Raw genomic sequence first — 20,534 nt, 5'->3', positions numbered from 1 at the left:
ATGTTCTGGCCCAAGTCTACGCATGCAGCCTCCTGCAGGGACCACAGGTATGCAGCAATATCTTGCAGCAGGCAGGCAGAGAGACGATAATAGTTTCAGGCTCTCTGCCTTTCAGTTAGTTGGCTCTCCTCCATCATCAGGTGGACAGAGAAGTGTTTGCTCTACCACTCCATTCCCTGGTGAGATGAGCAAAGTCTCCTCATGGAAATATTGAAGGAGATGACAAATGAACCCTTTTTCAACATAAATGAGGATTCCAAAGCACAGCACAGTGTCGTTGTTATTGCCTCTTTTTCTCTTAAACATCTCTAAAAACACAAACAATGGGGTGGGGGATGAGGAAGCAGCTGTGAGATGTGTCTTAAAATGTTTTCCATTTGCAAATTTACCTTCCTGAACTTGTATGCAGTGGCCTGGGTTTTCCAGCTCTATGTCTGGTAACAGACCACTGCATGGTGTTACGTCAGGCTAAATCTGACCATCAATCCCCTAAATTGATCCATCTATCAAGCATTCGGAGGAGCAAATCTCGGGAAGGACCTGGAACACAGGCATCAGGAAGGTTCCAGAATAAGGCACAGCCTTGACAGAGTCAGACATTATCTCAGGAAAAGAGATGGGCAAAGATAACCAGCTTTGTGATAAGAAAAACTAAAGATGAGATTTAGGCATGCAAAAGACCTTCTTCACAATAAGCTTTCCTTCATAAAAATAGTTTGAGGCTTATGTTAAGCTTGGGATGTGGAAAGCAGAATAAGGTGGGGAGATTTCTTTGCTATTTCTTGAGACTTTTCTAAGTTACCAACTTTGGAAGACTGATAATCCAAGAAAACAGGGGGCCTCAGTGGTTCTCTTCCTCCTCTGTGTATTTGGGGTTGGGGGAACAACTCTGCCAACACGATAATATGGCTTTGTCCAAAAGTTTTGGTTTTCTGAACTGAAATCCAGTGACTGATTCTTGTGGGAAAAAACCAGATATATGGATTACAATTAATATTACAAATGGCAGTTCTGCCCTCATGGTTCCATGTGTAACAACATGTACCCAGTCAGGATGTGACAAACCAGAAAAATGTACTTTTAGCAAAGAGCTCACTGAAATGTGAGCTAAAGTTCCTTTTAAAAATATATATCTAATATTATAATATTAATACTTCCTTATTTACAAATGGCAAATATACTTTCATTCTAATTTTGCAGTGAAACTCCTGGACTTAGACAGTGCTGCCACTCACGATGTGGCAAACTGTCCTGGGTCTTTGACCATTCCCATGGTTGATGGGACAATATGATTCCTGCTGAGCTGGCTTCCCAGAAATGGACACAGGTTCAGAGAGGCTAAGCATTTCTATGCATTCATTTATTCAATTACACAGATATTTCTTTTGTACCTATGCATTCATTTATTCAATTACATAGATATTTCTTTTGTACCTCTGCTATGTCAGGGACCATGGTAGGTGCTTGGGACATGGGTAGGGGGAGGCCCACTGTAGTAGGTGCTGTGTTGGCCCCACCTGGGTCACCTTTCCCTGGCTGGCACACCATCCCACAGTTGCTCTGTTAGCTATTGAGGACTCACAGCTGCTCTCTTCTCTAGAGACTTATTCTCAACCAATGGGAGCCTACCTCCCACCCCAACCTCCAGCAGCCTATAACGACTGACTTAGAGAAGGATATAAAAGGCCAGTCCCCTGTCTCAAACAGGGTTAACTCTATTATGCAACTATGTACCAGAATCCTGCCCGTGTGGATGAGGTCAAGGTCAGATTTTATCTGAGACTACATCATTGCTTGGCTCCTTCCCCTTCCCTACTTTTCTTCCTTCTCCTCCTCCTAGGTTTTTTCCTAAAGAGCATTCCTTCAACAAATCACTTTTCAAGAATCCTCATCTCAGGTTCTGCTTCTAGGGAAGCTGACCTGAGATACTATGCAACGTACTCCCAGGAGAGGGGACTGAAAGCACTCTAGTATGCTCCTCCTTGTTGTCTCTGTTTCTATCTCTATCTCTCACTCTCATCACTTGTTCTGGAGACAGTCAGCTGCCACACTGTGAGGACACCCAAGCAGTCCTAGCAAGGGGTCCATACAGCAAAGAAGTGAGGCCTCCTGCCAACAGCCTTATGAGTGAGCCATCTTAGAGGTGGATCATCAGCTCCAGTAAAGCCTTCAGATGACTACAGCCCTGGAAGACATCTTGACAGAAGCCTCATGAGAGAATGTGACCCAGAACCACCCAGCTAAGTCACTCCCAAGTTCCTGACCCAAAGAGACTGTGAGCTCGTAAATGTCAGTTGTTTTAAGTTTCTAGGGGGACAAAAAGGCATCCTGATGTATCTAGAATTTGGGGACTTGCAGGGTGGAGGAAGGGTGAGGAGTCAGGAGAAAAATGGGACAGCTGAAGCTGGAGAAGGACAGCAGGGGGTAACACATGGTCTCCCAGACCTGGTTTGTTCTGGGTCATTTGCTAGACACTCAACACCACCCCTCATTTCCATGCCCTTCTCTACGCTGTAGCAGGCAGAAGCCTGGAAATATTTACTCCTTTTCTTAGTTTCTTAAGTTTCTTAAGTAACTAATTCCTTAAATTAAATCTCTTCCAGCAGGAAATACCAAGAGTGGTTTCTGTTTGCCCAACCAGACTGACACACATCCATCCTAAGGATCAGAGCTTATCCTGAGGGCCAGAGGGTCCACTGAAGGATTTTAAGTAAGGAATCAATCTGACTAGATTTGTATTTTACAAAGGTTATTCTAGATCCAGGACTAGAGGCAACTCGTACCTGCGTAAAAGGAACCCAATTCGAACGCTGAAAAAGAAAAGATTATGGTTATCTAGGCCAGGTTGGTAGGAATGGGTTCGGGCTGACTTAAGAGCTACTCAGACTGGAAACTGAAGACACCATTGGCCATTTTTGGAACGTTGTAAGTAAAGAAAAGATAAGGACACATGGAACCCAGGTTTGGATCCTGGATAATGGGTAAATGGTTGAGAGATAAAGTAGTTTAAAGCAAGAGGCAGGAATGATGGCAGTATGGAAATGGAATAAAATTAGGCAGATTTATCATAAAGCAGTGCTGGAATAACAACTAGAAGAATGTATATCTTCTAGTAGCATCTCTGAAAGGGGGTACCAGGAAGCACCAGTTCCATGAATTGTCTAGAGCAGGGATTAGCAAACCTTTCTGTAATGGGCAGACAGTAAATATCTTAGGGTTTGAGGGCCAGACTACCTCTGTAGCCACTCTGCAACTCTGCTGTTGTGCTAAAGCAGCTACAGACAATATGATGAATGGGCACAACTGTGTTCCAATAAACTTTATTTACAAAAAAAAAGTGATGGGATAGATGAGGCCTATGAGCCATAATTTGTCAGCCCCTGGCCTAGGGGGAAGAAGAATCTACAGATAAGCTTAGGAAACACTGCCTGGTCTATCTCCCCCTTGGAGATTCACTGAGCACATAGCACATTACACACTCTGAAATTCTGAAAGGAAGTCACTTGCCTTTGCATAGCCAATCAGTTCCCAAAGTTATTTGGTTTCATCTCCTTATTCTCATGTAACTCCTATTAACTCATGTAACTCCTATTAACATCCTGAAGAACTAATGTTCTGTGGAACATATTTTCAGAAACACTGACTACAGACTGGATTTTAGAGGAACAAAAGGAAGAACATTCTATTTGACTTGAATGTCAAATGCCATGTTCCACACCTAACCCTTGGGGAGGTGCATTCTCCACGGTGGTTGGCAGACCAAAAGTTGGCCCCTGTTGCACTCCTCTCCCTTCTTGCTTTGGCTTAAGAGTACGATGAAGGTAGGGTTAGAATGAGGTTGCTGCCTCGCCAGAAGGGGGTCCCTTCTCCCTGCAGTAGCAGCTGTTGCTGCTGCCAACTACTTCTCTGCATGAATTTATTTACAGGGCTCCTTTAAAACCTTCTGGACAAAAACACAAAAAAAATAGTTAATTATAATAGTTTAGGCAGATGAACATGACATTAATAAATTATGCATTTTTAAGGAGTTTAAAACAGTATGTCTCAGATTCCAGTTCCACTGAGGCAGGTTAGCTGTACAAAGGTCCCACTGGTCCCATCTGAGTCCACATACTCGTCACACTTGTCACCTGGGCCACTGCAAAGACTTCAATGGGTCTTTTTCCAGCCTTCAGTTCTAGCCCAGTCTGATCCACCCTGCACACCACTGAGAAATTAATCTTGTAAAGCACTATCTAATCAAAATGCTTTTTCTCAGTCTTTCACTGGCTCCCCAAGGCCTATGGCACACAACACAATCCCTCGGCCAGTTAAAGCTCTTCCATCCTCTGGCTCCAATTTACCTCTGCATCATAACTGGGTTAGTTTGCCCATATGGAACCTGCTCCAGGCATATAGTTATTCCCCAAATCTTCAAGCACATTGGAAGTTTCTCCCCAACTCAATTATGTTTGTTCTAGACCCTCTAGCACAGTGTCTCCCAAATATAACTGGAGCAGGATAATTATCTGGGGAACTTTTTATAAATTCAGACTTGTAGATGCTATTCCAGACTTCTTTCATCAGAATCCCTTAGGGATGAGGCATTAGAAACTCATATTTTAACAAGCTCCCTAGGTGATTTTTATGTAGCCAGCCCAGATCAACCGGGAACCACTGATGGTGCAAACTCTTCATTTAAGAGATGAGAAAACCTAGTCTCCAAGGCCCTAGTCTGGGCAAGGCCACAGGTGCTCTTGCAATACTAACTAGGCTTCTTAATTGTTTTCTCATCCATTCATCATGGAGGGAATGGGGGCATATGCCACATGGTTCTATAGATAAATATTTGCAGCTGGGCAAAATCTTTAGCAGTAAAATTTTGTTTAAAAGTCAAATTTGCAACAACAAAAAAAAGTCAAATCCCACTTAAAAAATAAATAGTCTGGCTGGGCATGGTGGCTCACGCCTGTAATCCCAGCACTTTGGGAGGTGGATCACTTGACACCAGGAGTTTCAGACCAACCTGGCCAACATGACAAAACCCCATCTCTACTAAAGATACAAAAATTAGCTCGGTGTGGTGACGCACTCCTGTAATCCCAGCTACTCAGGAGGCTGAGGCATGAGAATTACTCGAACCCGGGAGGCGGAGGTTGTAGTGAACCGAAATCTCGCTACTGCACTCCCACATTCCAGCCTGGGTGACAGAGCAAGACTCTGTCTCAAAAAAAAAAAAAAAAAAATAAGTCTATCTGTAGAACTTTGCCAAGGTGTGGATAACATAGGTAACTTCTTTTTTAGGTTTGCAATATTGGCAGGTCAGAACAAGAAACTCAGGCTTTATCATCCAAGGATCCAGGTGGATTCCAAGAATGGGGATCACAAGGGCAGCAGCTAAATTTTAGGCAGATGAGAAGACAATCCTGCTCCTGCCTCCAGAGCCTTTCCAGCATCCTGTCAGTATTCTAAATATCATTTGGTGCCTAGTTTTCACCTGTCCCCCATCTCTGCTGGGCAAGAACACAACAGAAAGCCATTTGCTAAACCCAGTCATAGAAGATGTAGAACCAATGGCCTAGCACACCACTGTTCCACCCTATCATTCCCCAACCAGGCTCAGAGAGAGGGGTAAATAGAGCCTCAAGAAGGTCCAAAAGACTGAATTCTCAGCAAGAATGATTACCAAAAATCCATGACTCAAGTCACCTGTGAGAGACGGAACATGATAAATGAATGGTAAGCACCTGGAGGGCAGGATCTGTCTTGTTTCCCTATCATTTTCCTGATACCTAAGCTGAATGCCCGCAAACAACAGGTCCTCTAATCAATGTGTGGAATAACCCAGCAATGAACCCAATACTGTTTCGTGTTCCACTGGAGAAGAAGTCAGTAATTCATCCCTTGGTAACTGCACCCACAGAGCACAGAACAGTTACAGGGTATAGGCTCTGGAGTCAAACCCAGGTTTTGCACTTGCTCATTGTGTGAGCTGGTCACATGCTTAGTCTCGCTGAGCTGCAATTTCTTCATCTGCAAAGTGGAATAATTCACCTAACTCACAATATTGTGAAGATTAAGCAAAATGTCTGTCTAGTGTGCTAAGCACAATTACATAGTAACTGTTCGACAATAGCAGCTACTATCATCATTAGGATTAAAATTATGATGGGTTTCCCAGGCATAGTTCCTCCTATTGCAAGCAGCAGCCAATCCAACATAAGGGCATTTTCCTCCTTGCCAAACAGATGAAAACCTAGGCTGATAAAATGCTGGCTCCAATTTAGAATATAAGCAGATCCCACAAAGCAGGCTATCCACAGTCTAAATCTGTGCGACTGGATATTACTGCTACTAATATTGGAGGGGAGAAAAATTTAAAAATAAAATCCCTTTCAGACTTTCATGTTTCACTGCTGCTTTAGCATAGATATCTCAGGCAGTGTGCAGTGAACATCTCTGGTGGGCACCCCCCTCAGTAGACCAATCCAACATTGGAGACACTCACTGACAGAGGGGCTCAGGAACAACTTTGTTGAGAGTGGATACCAGTGACTATAATGGGCAACTAGTTGCTGGATTCAGCAGTCACATGGCAGAATGTCTTGGGGATTCCTGGAACCCATTAGATTATGGACAACATCCATGAGACAGACTTACCGTTACAACTAAAGGACTATGAGCACTTTATTTTGGTCTAAAGACAAATATTTTGACCATGACCTGGGTTTTGTTCTATGTCCAATTTCTAGTAATGGAACAGAAATCTGAGTCAAGTCTGAACTGCACTCTCTATATCACATACCTAAAGCCATATTAAAACACCATCTGCAGAGACAACAACATGAGCCTCACAGGTAAGGTGATCTAAAGCAGGATTCTCTAGAGACTCACGCTCCCCAGGGATGAGGTTGAAGAAAGATGCCCCATGCATGCCTCTTGCCAAACCAAAGAGACCCTTACTAAACAGGCACCCACCAGCAGCACAATTGAAAGGCACCTCATTATGAGGCCTTTAGAAATCCTTTCTGTTGGGCCCCAATCCCTGACATATATAGGCCTGGCAATAATAACAAATGTATATACAAACTTCAAAATGCCTCAGAGCCCTGGCCTATGAACTGATATTTTATCACACTTACAATCTGAATTACTTTCCTGGTTCCTTTGCTCTGTGTATTGGTGTGATGGAGTGTTAGAGTAACACCCTTTCTGATTTACTGATAGTTCACACTTAGGCTGTGATAAATGTCCCCTTTTGGGTTGACATAGCCCTTCCTGCATGAGCCATGTCCATCAGAATAATGTGGCTTTAAAAAATTTCAATTAGAAATAGCTGGCCAGAAAGGGAGCTATAAAAATTATGTTGAGTTAGGAACCAGCCATAAAATAAATTCAGCATTGATGAGGACGTGGAACTGGAGTGGGAACACCATTAATGGAGTGTAAATCAGTACAAACGCTTCGTAAAACTGTTTGGCAGTACCTATTAAAGCTGAACATATGCCTACACTATGACCCAGAAATCCTACTCTTAGGTATATATCCAAGAGAAATGAAAACACTCATCCACTCAACAACTTGGATACGAGTGTTCACAGCAGCACTATTCACAATTTCCCAAATCTGAAAAGTACAAAAATGTGCATCAATAGTAGAAAATAGTGTTATATTTGCACATACAATGGAATACTATACAGCAATGATCTCAATTACACACAACAGTATGAATAAATCACACAAACATCATTTAATAAAAAGCCAGACACAGAGTATACACCGCATGATTCCACTTACATAAAGTAGAACACAGGTCAAACTAATTTATGCTGTTAGAAGTCAGAATAGTGGTAACCCTAAGAATAAGAGATAGCAACTGGAAAACAGCACAAGGAGGGCTTCTGGGGTGCTAGTAATATCCTGTTTCTTGATTTGGATGCTGATTATATGCATGTGCTCTGCTTGCGAAAATTGAGTTGCGCATTAAATGTGCAACTTGCTTTTCTACATGCATATTATACTTCAATAAGAAGTGTTTTGGGCCGGGCACGGTGGCTCATGCCTGTAATCCTCGCACTTTGGGAGGCCAAGGTGGGCGGATCAACTCAGGTCACGGGTTTGAGACCAGCCTGGCCAACGTGGCAAAACCCCATCTCTACTAAAAATATAAAAATTATCTGGGTGTGGTGGCACATGCCTATAGTCCCAGCTACTCGGGAGACTGAGGCAGGAAAATTGCTTGAACCCGGGAGGCGGAGGTTGCAGTGAGCTGAGATCGCGCCACTGCACTCCAGCCTGGGCGACAGAGTGAGACTCCGTCTCAAAAAAAAAAAAAAAGTTTTAAAAATCCAGTAGATCCAATTTCCTGTAATGTCCTTTAAGTGCCACCTAGTGGCACAAGTTAAACATAAACAAGAGGGAAGTTTTGCCTCTAGCAATTTCAAAAATATGGCCCCATTTCTAATAGCACATTCTGGGATTGGGCTGAAACAGTGCCCTAGACTAAAATCACTGGCATGATACATAAAGAAAAAAAGCTCTTGTTGCCTGGCATGTAGAATCCTGACACAAGGATTCAGAGGCAAGGGAAGCTGTCTACCACAGAGCATGCTAGTGTTAGTGAGCCAATGATACACATCTCTTCCCAGCTCCACTTGCAGTCAGCATGGTGGGAGCATTCACAACACAGACAGCAACAATGGCTGCAAACTGGGGCTTTCCCCCACCCCTTGGGGGAGAAGGTTTACCAATATATCACTGGGTGACACCTACAAAATTTGCTGGGCAGAGAAGGGTATTTAGGAGGAAGGTAGGAAGAAAAATTCCTTTACCCTGTTTTCTCTGGACAGGCTTGTTTCCTTCTTCCTCTCCTTCAAGATACAATACTGTGATGAGGCCTAGTCTGCCTTCTTTTAATTATGCTTGTGAAACAGAGTTAGGGAGTCCTATCCACTGCAAGCCTTTGAAGCTGCCAGTTGTATCAAAGATACTGCTCAGAGTTTTGCGAGTAAAGTCCGAAAGACAGATCATCTCGGTCAAACGTCCTCAAAGAAAAATCAGAAACTATAAACACAGGCATGTGATCCTTGAGATAAGAGCAGGAGGGTTAAAGGCTGATGGGGAGGCCTATCCATCTGTCCACTGGTTCTTCTCATTGCCATTCTTTTGATCTATGGCAGGATTCTCGAGACTCATGTTTCCCAATGGAAAAGGTTGAAGATGCCCTATGCGTGCCTCTTGCCAACTGATTCTCCTTCATATTTCCATTATTTACAGAAACAGGTGACCATGTGGATTTGGCCTGTAGGCTATAGTTTGCCAACCCCTGACGTAGGCAGAGAGACAGCCCCTGAAAGGTCACAGATGAGGGTAACAACATGCTTCGACTACAAGTGCTTTAGCGAGCCAGTTCAGCACTCATTCTGGGCTGGTGGCAACTAATTTCTAGCTATCTGGAGTCTGTTCTGTGTCTGCCAACTAGACCCCACCTCTGTTTCACTAGGCCTGTGGTGATAATTATAACAGCTAAATGTTGTTGAGGGTTGACCATGGCACCAGGCATCATTCTAAGTGCTTTAGAGATCTTCACTCATTTAATCATCAGACCCCTATGAAAATGGATACTATCATGATCCCCATTTTACAGATGATGAAATTGAGGCACAGAGAGATGAACTTGCCCAAGTCACAAAGCCAGTAAGAGGCAGAGATAGGATTTGAAACCCCAAGCCCATGCTCTTAAATCCTCTGTCAGGCTGCCTCCCTGAGCCCAACCCCTGGTTGTCCTCCACTGTCCTTTCCCACTAGCATGGTAGCACATTCGGGCATCCTCCCAATCCACATCTGCTCCTCCTCTGACCCCCTCAGGAGCGCTTCCTTAAAGTCACAGTGTAGGCCACGTACAGTGGCTCATGCCTGTAATCCCAGCACTTTGGGAGGCTGAGGCAGGGGGATCACGAGGTCAGGAGTTCGAGACTGGCCTGGCCAACATGGTGAAACCCCATCTCTACTAAAAATACAAAAATTAGCCAGATGTGGTGGTATGTGCCTGTAATCCCAGCTACTCGGGAAGCTGAGGCAGGAGAATTGCTTGAACCTGGGAGGCAGAGGTTGCAGTGAGCCAAGATCATGCCACTGCACTCCAGCCTGAGAGACAGAGCAAGAATCTCTCTCAAAAAAAAAAAAAAAAAAAAAAGTCACAGTGCGATAGGGGGCAGCAGAGAAGAGAAATGAGGATTCCATTGCTCAGAAACCCAGAAAACAACCATAACTGAGCCCCCCTAGGGGAAAACTGGGCTATATTGTTAGTTATTAGAAACATGGTGACCAGTTTATTGTCTACAACCTATGTCAATAAAGCATGAAGAAATGGGTTTAAATGAGACACATAGAAAATGACTCAGTTGTAAGAACCATGAGAGACTATAGAATAGATAGTGTTGGGCACGACTGCTGTGAGAGGGTGATGCAGGAAAAAGGAGCTACAGGATAAAGATCACATCACAATCTTTGTGCTCCCATAGTTCTCAGCAAAGTGTGGGCCTACAGTGAGCATATTCCATTAACATCTGATGAAATGATTAGATGAACTTATGGCATCTTCCAGAAGAATGATAACCAGCAGAGTGAGCTTTACATAATACAACAATATCATGGGCATAATATAATGAGGAAGAACCTAAGAAAGAAAACAAGTCACCAGAAGTGAGGTAAAGCTAATTTTTAACTAGTTCCATAAAATAAAATGTATCCCTGACAAATATAGTGTGTCAGTTTGATTGTTAAGAAAGTAATTGTGAGACTTGGTTTCACAGCACAGCATAGTAGTATAGTAGGAGCTGGCACACTGGGGCTAAATAGCCAAGGTAGGAACCATAGCCTTAACTCTTTCTTGCTGTCAGTGACCTCGAGCAAGTTGCTGAGGTTCTCTGTGCCTTGTTTACTTATCTGCAATGTGAGGATAGCAACAGAACCCACTGCACATGGTTGCTGTGAGGCTTAAATGAGTTAATATTTGTAAAGCATCTAGAAGAGCATCGGGCACTCTGTTGAAGTGCTTGATAAATTAATAAAATACATGATGAATCGGAAAGCCTCTATGGTTTGTGTACTCTTAAAATCAATTTTGAAATGCATAAATAATTATTTATTATGCAAAAGTTCTCTTTCTGTTCCCTTTTAGGGGGCAGAATAAGGGTTACCCTTGGCCTTTTGCTACATCAAATATGGCCCACACACCAAATGTGAAGGCCATTTTGGTTAAGATGAATGTAAGTCTGCACTGGGGAAGGCACTTTAAAAATAAGCATTTGAGATTAATGTAGGAAAGAGTTCACATTTAGAAAATTATTGGTAGGCACAGAGTGTAGAAATTTAATCAACTTTTACTTAGCAGATCTACAGTTAATTTTTGTGATGTACAGTGAATGATTTTTCTCTCTCTCTACATGCTTATTAAATTTCTAGCACTTCCCCAGAAACCTTTTCCAGCCCTTTTCTTCTACAGCAGGCTGGCTTACTTACCAAATGCGAGGTCCAAGTAGTTAACTTCTGCTCTCTGAATCTCAACTTCCCCTTCCATAAAATGATATGCAATGACAGATACGAGAGTGTCAGCATGAAGCGTTAAAATTTAAAAGACTCAGTCCCACTCAGAAGCAAGATACAGGTCCCTGTGGGGCCAAATCACAAAGTGGTAGGTCAGGCAGAGGGTGCAGAAGCAGACAGGCAGCTGAGAGCTCCTAATAACAGGGATTTAAATGTCCCACATGAGGCAGGGGACTGGTACCAAGCTCATTCCCTGATGCCAGAGGCTAAAGTATCACTTTGCTACCTGTGAAGCTGCAAAACCAAGATGAAACCTGTGGAGACGCTCTGGGTTGCCTACTTAGGAAAGGAACTGAAGCAGATATAATACTGAAGCCTGGTTTTGGGCTACGCACCATTGGGTGCCATCTATAAGACCCCTGACACCTGCACCAGATGGAAGTGCTGTATTTCAAGTATAAGAATCAGCTCTTGACTGGAGGCCATGGATGCCAGGAGTAGTTGGTAGAGACAGCCACTGAACTGGTAGAAAGGGAGGAGCTCAGAGAACTGAGAACGAGATTGAACTCCAACTCAAAATAAGCCTACAAAACAAAATTCCAAAAAGCATGGTAGAACAGCCAAATAAAAAAGGCAAATTTGCTCCTGACAAAAATGAAAATAGAACAAGTTAAAAATAAAATAAGTATTTTAGAATCCTCAAAGTTAAAAGTGGAGAATAGATCTTAAAAAAGAATAGATGGGTATAAAACAAAAATAGGGAAAAGTAAAACAAGAACAGGTTGTTATAAAAAAGAATGGATTATAAAACCTAGAATCAAAGAATAGTGATAGAGGCTTAATAACAGAATAGGAAAAATTCTAGGCTATATAGTCATGCACAGGATTTTTAATTTGGAAGACGAAGATTTCATCCAGAGCAAACCCAGAAAGATCACAACATAAACAGATGAAAGTGACAAGGTGCAGTGCTCACATCTGTACATCCCAGCACTTTGGGAGGTCGAAATGGGAAGACTGCTTGAGCCCAGGAGTTCAAGACCAGCTTGGGCAACATGAAAAAACCCCACCTCTACAAAAAATACAAAAAACTAGCCAGGTGTGGTGGCATGCACCTGTAATCCCAGCTACTTGGGAGGCTGAAATGGGAGGACGGCTTCAGTCCTGGAGGTTGAGGCTGCAGTGAGCCATGGATTGTCCCATCACACAGCCTGGGTGACAGAGCAAGACCCTGTCTCAAAAAAGAAAAAAAAAAAGATGAAAGACTCATTACTAGAATTTTTTTAAAATGTGTTGACAGAAATATAGTTAGTTTGAGTTCAAGAAGAAAACAGAAGAAATAAGTAGAGAAGCAAAACCCACAGAGATATCACTAAATGTTCTACAACTAAAGATGATTTTCCAGAAGGAACATGCATGCCAAGTGTCACCTGGAGTAAACAAATTTAAATCTATGCTTAGACCCATCACAGCGCCATCAAAACAGAACACTGAAAGTAAAAATAAACTTTTAAAAGCCACCCCAGAGGAAAGACAAAGCTGCACCAAAGGAATAAAAAATAGATTGACAGTACAATCCGGAGCAGTGGCAGCAATAAATGGTAGACGAGGAGGTAATGCATTCAAAATACTGAGGAAAAATTACTTTCAGTCTAAAATTCGGTACACAGCAAAATTACTATTTAAGAGTGAGGGCAATAAGAGTTTACTATCCAAAGAACATAGATTTTAAAAAATGACTAGATGATAATACCTCAGTACACTATTTCTTTGAACCTCACAATTGCTAGAGTCATCATAACAATATAATTATGCAATATGTCTTATCACTATTTCTGACAGCTGGTCTCTAGAAGTAGTTTCCAAAGGTCATTTTATTCTGGTAAATCTTCAAATGATGTTTTATTCTAGTTGTCATATCAGAGGACATTTTTTTTTCTTTTCCCCAATCCTTAATTGTAAGACAAAATTTTTAAAAGAAAAACTGCATAACTTCCCCACCAAAACAGCCATTTAAACTTCTACCACTTACTCAGCAGTCTTCTCCAAGTATTTTAGCATTAGGCACTTGACATTTAGTATTGAACTGTCTGGAGACCTTCACAGATACCCCAATTCAAATAAAAACTACACATACAGAATCTCGCAAAATACAGAAACTTATAAAAACAAGTTACAAGACAAAATAGGTAAATTATAAATGAGTTATCTAAGCGATCCCTTTAGACCCCTAAAAAAGAGTTAGTAGAAACTCACTAAGGAGCTAAGAATCTCAAAACCCTACTGGGAAGGGAACAGTGGCTAATCTAAAAGTAATTCGAAATCTGACTGCTGGAAAGGGGCCAATTACCATGCACCATGGACCTTCAAGGTCACCCCTCAGAGATGAGAAAAACTTACCATCAAAGGTGTACCATATACTTATGTGGTACAATCAGGAAACACTTCTGTATTCAGTTGTTACCCCTCTTTTCTACTGTTTGTCATGTAATCATTTTAATAGATGCCTAATATTCAAATTAGGCAGATATACATTACCCTTGACCAGTGCCTTCTTCCTAGACATTAAGGTTGTCTGTATTGTTCTTATTTTTATTTATAATACTAAAATAAAGGTCATCATAGAACTTTTCCTTTCTTTTGAATTAGTTACTAGGATTAATTCTAAAGACATGTGTTGATAAAGAACAAAATGCTGAGTGCTTCTTTTAAAAAGAAGGAAGGGGAACAGGCTTATACCTTTCTCCTCTATTCCAATGCTGGTATTTCATTACTAATTCTCACCCTCTCTTCTCCTTGCACTTATCACTATGGCCATTTCCCTTGCCTTTTGAATTTGTCATTCAGTGCCAACTGTTTGAGAATAGTTTTCAAATTTAAGAAATCCTCGGCCGGGCGCGGTGGCTCAAGCCTGTAATCCCAGCACTTTGGGAGGCCGAGACAGACGGATCACGAGGTCAGGAGATCGAGACCATCCTGGCTAACATGGTGAAACCCCGTCTCTACTAAAAAATACAAAAAACTAGCCGGGCGATGTGGCGGGTGCCTGTAGTCCCAGCTACTCAGGAGGCTGAGGCAGGAGAATGGCGTAAACCCAGGAGGCGGAGCTTGCAGTGAGCTGAGATCCGGCCACTGCACTCCAGCCCGGGCGACAGAGCGAGACTCTGTCTCAAAAAAAAAAAAAAAAAAGAAATCCTCATAAGAGAACTTCCAAAACTCTTGAGATTCAATCAACACAGGTTGGTCTGAAACAGAATTGTATCTTCATGATACATAAATCCAGAGATATGAGTAGCTCTGAGCAATCTATGAACTAATTCTACAACTAGGGAACATATAGTAAAAGGTACTGCCAAAGTTAACAAAGGAAAAATACATTACACAAAGCAAGCATTCTACTTGAATATTCAACCTTGATAAATTTAAAACAATGTTATCTAGGGCAAATGACAAATTTATCAGAACCTGATTTGACTTTAAAACAGAGCCCTTTATTTTGACCAGAGGTTAACACATGCTTAATTATACTCTTGGTCAGTCTAGCTAAAGGTTTGCCAATTTCATTGATCTTTGCAAAAAATCAACTTTTCAACTATTTTCTCTGTTGTTTATCTGTTCTCTATTTTGTTTATCTCCACTCTACTCTTTATTATTTCTGTCCTGCTAGCTTTGGATTTAGTGTGCTCTTTTTCTTCCAGTTTCTTAAGGTGTAAAGTTAACTGTTGATTTTGGATCTCTTCTTTTTTAATGTTAAGGTTTATAGCTAAAACTTTCCCTCCAAGTACTGCTTTCACTGCATCCCATAGGTTTTGGTATGATTTTGTTTTCACTCATCTCAAGGTATTTTCTAATTTCACTTATAATTTCTTCTTTGTGTTTTTAAGAGTATGTTAATTTCTACATATTAGTGAATCTTCCATTTTACTTCTATTATTGATTTCTAGTTTCATTCCATTGACATCAGAGAAGATATTTAATATAACTTCAATCTTTTTAAATTTATTGAGACTTGTTTTGTGGCCTAACACATGGTCTATCCTGAAGAATATTCCAAGTGCACTTGAGAAAAATGTCTATTGTGCTCATGCTGGGTATTCTATAGTTACCTGTTACATCAAGTTGAAGCATGGTATTGTTCAAGCTTTCTATTTCCTTACTGGTCTTCCGTCTACTTGAAGTCTCTAGTTCACTGTCACGCCAGTCCTCTTTCCTCTTTAAACCTTTCAAAGTCTTTGTTCTGGCCAGGCATGGTGGCTCACACCTGTAATCCCAAGACTTTGGGAGGCTGAGGTGGGAGGATTGCTTGAGGTCAGGAATTTGAGACCAGCCTAGGCAATACAGGAAGACCGTGTTTCTACAAAAAATAAAAACATTAGCTTGGTGTTGTGGCATGGACCTGTAGTCCCAGCTACTCAGGAGGCTGAATCCCTTCAGCCCAGGAGGTCGAGGGTGCAGTGGGCTATGATCGCACCACTGCACTCCAGCCTGGATAACAGAGCAAGACCCTGTCTCAAAAAAAAAAAAAAAAAAAAAAAAAAAAAAAAAATCCTCTTTCCATTATAGTATGTCTGGGGGTTTTAGTTGTACTCAGTAGGGAGGAGCAGGGAAAATTAGTCCAACCTATCTTGTCCCTCAACTGTGTTTCATGATGTTTTATCTATATTACAAAAAAAAATTCTTGAACAGACAATACAAAATAGAATCAGACATCTTAGCACTAGTAGGATCCCTCTAGTCCAATCTTATTTTATAGAAGGGGCAATAGGTCCATGAGACTAACTTAATTAACTCCCACAAAGCCATAGAGCTACACAGTAGCAGGGCTAAGGACAAGACCAGACAGACACATTCATATTACTACATTCAGCACAGTGTAGTACAGCTTTCTGTATGTTCTTTCATCATCACAGATGAAGGTACATTCTTGGTTTATATCTTCTTTCCTTAATCACTGAAATACTCATTAACATGTTGTGATTTTCAGCTAATCTACAGCATAGGACAGAACAAAGTAACACTTTGGAAGAAAATGAAGGTGGCATCTTAGGTGACATATGTTTATAAATTCACTTTGGAATAATTTCTGATTTTCTAATACATGCATAAATAGAAACTATCTTGATACATATTAAATTCATATTTTGATGAGTAAAAATTAGGATGTTGCATATACCTTTGGAAGTTCATAATATGCTTTAACAGGCAGTATATTAAGGTGATTCAATAACTTATACATTACATGAGGTCATCTGAATATATTATAGCAAGAGATTTACTGATGTTTGGTGTTTATTCACGGAATTTTAATTTGATAAAGAAAAAACAAACATGCAGTTTTAAAAGCAGTGACATTTTTCTATTGTTTACATTAATGTTTCTTGCTATTTTCTTATAGATATTTGAAAGTTGACAATATAACACAGGTTAAGTATCCAAAATTCAAAAATGCAAAATCCAAAATGATCCAAAACCCAAAACTTTTGTTATTGCTGTTGTTGAGACAGAGTCTCGCTATGTCACCTAGGCTGGAGTGCAGTGGCTCGATCTCGGCTCACTACAACCTCCACCTCCTGGGTTCAAGCAATTCTCCTGCCTCAGCCTCCCGAGTAGCTGGGTACGTACCATCACGCCAGGCATGTACCATCATGCCAGGCTAATTTTTGTATTTTTAGTAGAGATGGGGTTTCACCATGTTGGTCAGGCTGGTCTTGAACTTCTGACCTTAGGTGATCTGCCCGCTTCAGCCTCCCAAAGTACTGGGATTAGAGGCATGAGCCACTGAAAGTGGCCTCCTTCTTTTTTTTTTTTCTTTTTTTTTTTTTTTTGAGACAGAGTTTTGCTCTTGTTGCCCAGGCTGGAGTGCAATGTTGTGGTCTTGGCTCACTGCAACCTCCGCCTTGCAGGTTCAAGAGATTCTCCTGCCTCAGCCTCCTGAGTAGCTGAGACTACAGGCGCCTGCCACCCTGCCTGGCTAATTTTTGTATTTTTTTTTTTTTAGTAGAGACAGGGTTTCACCATGTTGGCCAGGCTGGTCTCGAACTCCTGACCTCAGGTGATCCACCTGCCTTGGCCTCCCAAAACTTTTTGAATACCAACATGACACTCAAAGGAAACGCTCACTGGAGCATTTAGGATTTTGGATTTTCAGATCTGAGATGGTCAACTAGGTAAGTGTAATGCAGATATTCCAAAATAAAAAAAAATCTGAAATCTAAGCCACTTCTGGTCCCAAGCATTTCAGACAAGGAGTACTCAACCTGTACTTCACTTTACTATCTTAAAAATTTATTTAGTATGTGTTAAAAATAGATTCAGTATATATGTTATGCTTTAATAACACTTACATTTAAAAATGGATTAGATAGCCCTGTAAGAGACTTACATAATCAGCAGAAATTCCCCCCGCCCCACCAAAAAGAGTGTGTGTGGTCTAAAACTCGTAATTTCTCCCAGAAGAATTTACTATTTTGAATCATCAACTGTGTATTAACTTGTGGAAAGAATAATTTAAATGACAGGATATTAATTAAAAGGATAGAGTATTAAAAATGGTATTGAATATTTCACAAATTCAGGGCCTACCAACTGCCATTTGAGTTTAAGTGAGCTGCAGTTTTTACTTCCAAATAAAACAAATGTAGTATTTTATAAAAAGTTGTATCTTAAAAATTTGTCTTTGAAAAAAGTAGCATGATTGCCATATTCCTATTTGGTTCGATATCACTTTCAGGACCTGATTCTAGCCAGATGACAAAGTTAGATGAGGAATTAACTGAATGGACCACAGTTGTTCTGGTTTCCTCTCGAGGCCATCTGTGTTCATGGCTAGCCTCTTACAGCAGTATACACAGGACCTGAGGCACACAGTGACTAGTTCTTCCAGCAGGACCTTCCTGTCACATCCTCTAGCCCTGTTCACAACAGTCACCACAAGAATCCCTTGACTCCCAGGCCATCCCATGATCTGAGCTCTTGTCCCCATAGGGTCTGAGTACATCCCCTAAGCTGATCTCATGCCTCCCCAACTCCAGAACCCCTTTCATTGTGCCCTATAAGAACTCATCAATAAAAGTCCCTATATTCTCAACCTTTTCTCTATTCCTTCCTCTTGCCCTAATTCAGTGCTTCTCAACTCTGGCTGCACTTCAGAATCACCTGGGGAGGTTTTTAAAACTCCCAGTGGCCGGACCTCAGCACTCCATACCAAAATCTCTGGGAGGGGCTCCAGGCCTCAGCAGGTTTAAAGCTCCCCCAGATGAGTCCACTGTGCAGCCACAGGTGAGAACCACTGAGCTAACTAAAACCCTGTCCTCTCTTCAGTTTCTGCTCCCCAGACAGAACTCCGTTGGAAGGGGCTGTTTCTCTCCCACAGCCCTACCAGAAATGGAACTAGAAGTGAGTAGGAGGCTTGCTTCCCGTGGCCACTTCCAGAACACTACAGCCATTTTCCCTACAATCTGGCTTTCTAAATCTCAGGCAGCTTCTCAAACATGCCAGGACCTCTTGCATGCCTGTTTCTCTGCATTTGGGTTTTTTTTGTTTTTTTGTTTTGTTTTGTTTTGTTTTTTTCCTGCAGTAAAGCTCTGTATCTTTTAGCCAGCTAAAAAAAAAAGTTCTCGTTTCTTTAAAACTAATTTTATTGGTCATCTCACCCCTTCCATGAGTCTTCTTGGTCTCTCTAAGCTTAAAGGTATTCATCAAATGCTTCTCCCACAGCGCTTTCACCTTCCAGTGCTATTTTTAGTACTCATTACATTGCTAGTGAGGAATACTTTGTTACATACAAGGTGAGAAATTAGTGGCAGAAATAGGAAAATTCTGAGCACGTTAGTCTGCAGGGAACCCCAGTTCATCAAATGTGGTGCTAATAGAAAACTTAAAAGATAATGTTTTACACCCCCAAAATCTTTTCTTTATTAAAGATAGTTACACTGAAGCTGTGGCTCTATCACAATTGCCATAAGAAAACTGTCATGAGATCAACACTATTAAAAGGACTTAGCTACTGAAGTACCAAATAGTCCCTTAGCAGATAACGGACCTACAGAATAAACACAAACTCGTGGGGCACAGTGGCTCATGCCAGTAATCCCAGCACTTTGAGAGGCTGAAGCGGGCAGATCATAAGATCACGAGTTCGAGGCCAGCCTGGCCAACATGGTGAAACCCCCATCTCTACTAAAAATACAGAATTAGGCTGGGCATAGTGGCTCACACCTGTAATCCCAGCACTTTAGGAGGCCAAGGCGGGGGGGGATCACAAGGTCAGGAGTTCGAGACCAGCCTGGCTAACATGGTGAAACCCCCGTCTCTACTAAACAAAATACAAAAAATTAGCCAGGTGTGGTGCCGGGCGCCTGTAGTCCCAGCTACTCCAGAGGCTGAAGCAGGAGAATGGCGTGAACCCAGGAGGCGGAGCTTGCAGTGAGCCGAGATCATGCCACTGCACTCCAGCCTGGGCGACAGAGCGAAACTCCATCTCAAAAAAAAAAAAAAAGAATAAACACAAACTCTACAGATGAAAATTTACTGGATTTATTAAAATGACACAAACAGTGGGCTAATACATTTAACTCTAACTTTAACATTGCTCTAGGCTGGGCACAGTAGCATATGCCTGTAATCCCCAATACTTTAGGCTGAGGTGGGAAGAGCACTTGAGCCTGGGAGGTCAAGGCTGCAGTAAGCCCTGAACACGCCACTGCACTCCAGCCTGGGTGACACAGCGAGACCTCGTCTTAAGAAAACAAAAACAAACAAACAAAAACACAAAAGAACACACTGCTCTATATGAAATAGTTTACTTTAATTGGTTTTTGGTTATTTATGCTATAAATAAGTCTTTTTTTAAAAAAAAAATGTCACCTCTTCAGAGCTGAGCCAAAAGACCATGCCCTAGTCTCTAGTCTTGCCACAGGAAAATGTGAAACACAAACTACTTAATTGTGTATATAGTCACTAGGTTCTTCTTGATCTTACCTATAGTATGAAAAATAAAAAGATGTTTC

The 20,534-nt window shown here is 41.5% G+C and overlaps 1 protein-coding gene across 13 annotated transcripts in view; it reads right to left on the bottom strand.

Annotated features, from left to right (window-relative positions):
• Window positions 1-20,534, bottom strand: part of REPS2 (RALBP1 associated Eps domain containing 2) — a 202,051-nt gene that overhangs the window by 17,612 nt on the left and 163,905 nt on the right. For 2 of the 13 annotated variants that reach the window (XR_004058326.1, XR_004058328.1), the window contains one exon: window positions 15,633-15,880. The exons of the other annotated variants lie outside the window; for them this stretch is intronic. The gene's annotated coding sequence lies outside the window, so the exon portion shown is untranslated. The remainder of the gene's footprint in view (window positions 1-15,632; window positions 15,881-20,534) is intronic. 13 annotated transcript variants of the gene reach the window in all.

The sequence above is a fragment of the Rhinopithecus roxellana genome, chromosome 7 (genome assembly GCF_007565055.1).
Source record: "Rhinopithecus roxellana isolate Shanxi Qingling chromosome 7, ASM756505v1, whole genome shotgun sequence".
Classification (NCBI taxonomy): Eukaryota; Metazoa; Chordata; class Mammalia; order Primates; family Cercopithecidae; genus Rhinopithecus; species Rhinopithecus roxellana.
Note: the sequence above shows the minus strand (reverse complement) of the source record. Positions and strands in the feature narration are given on the sequence as shown.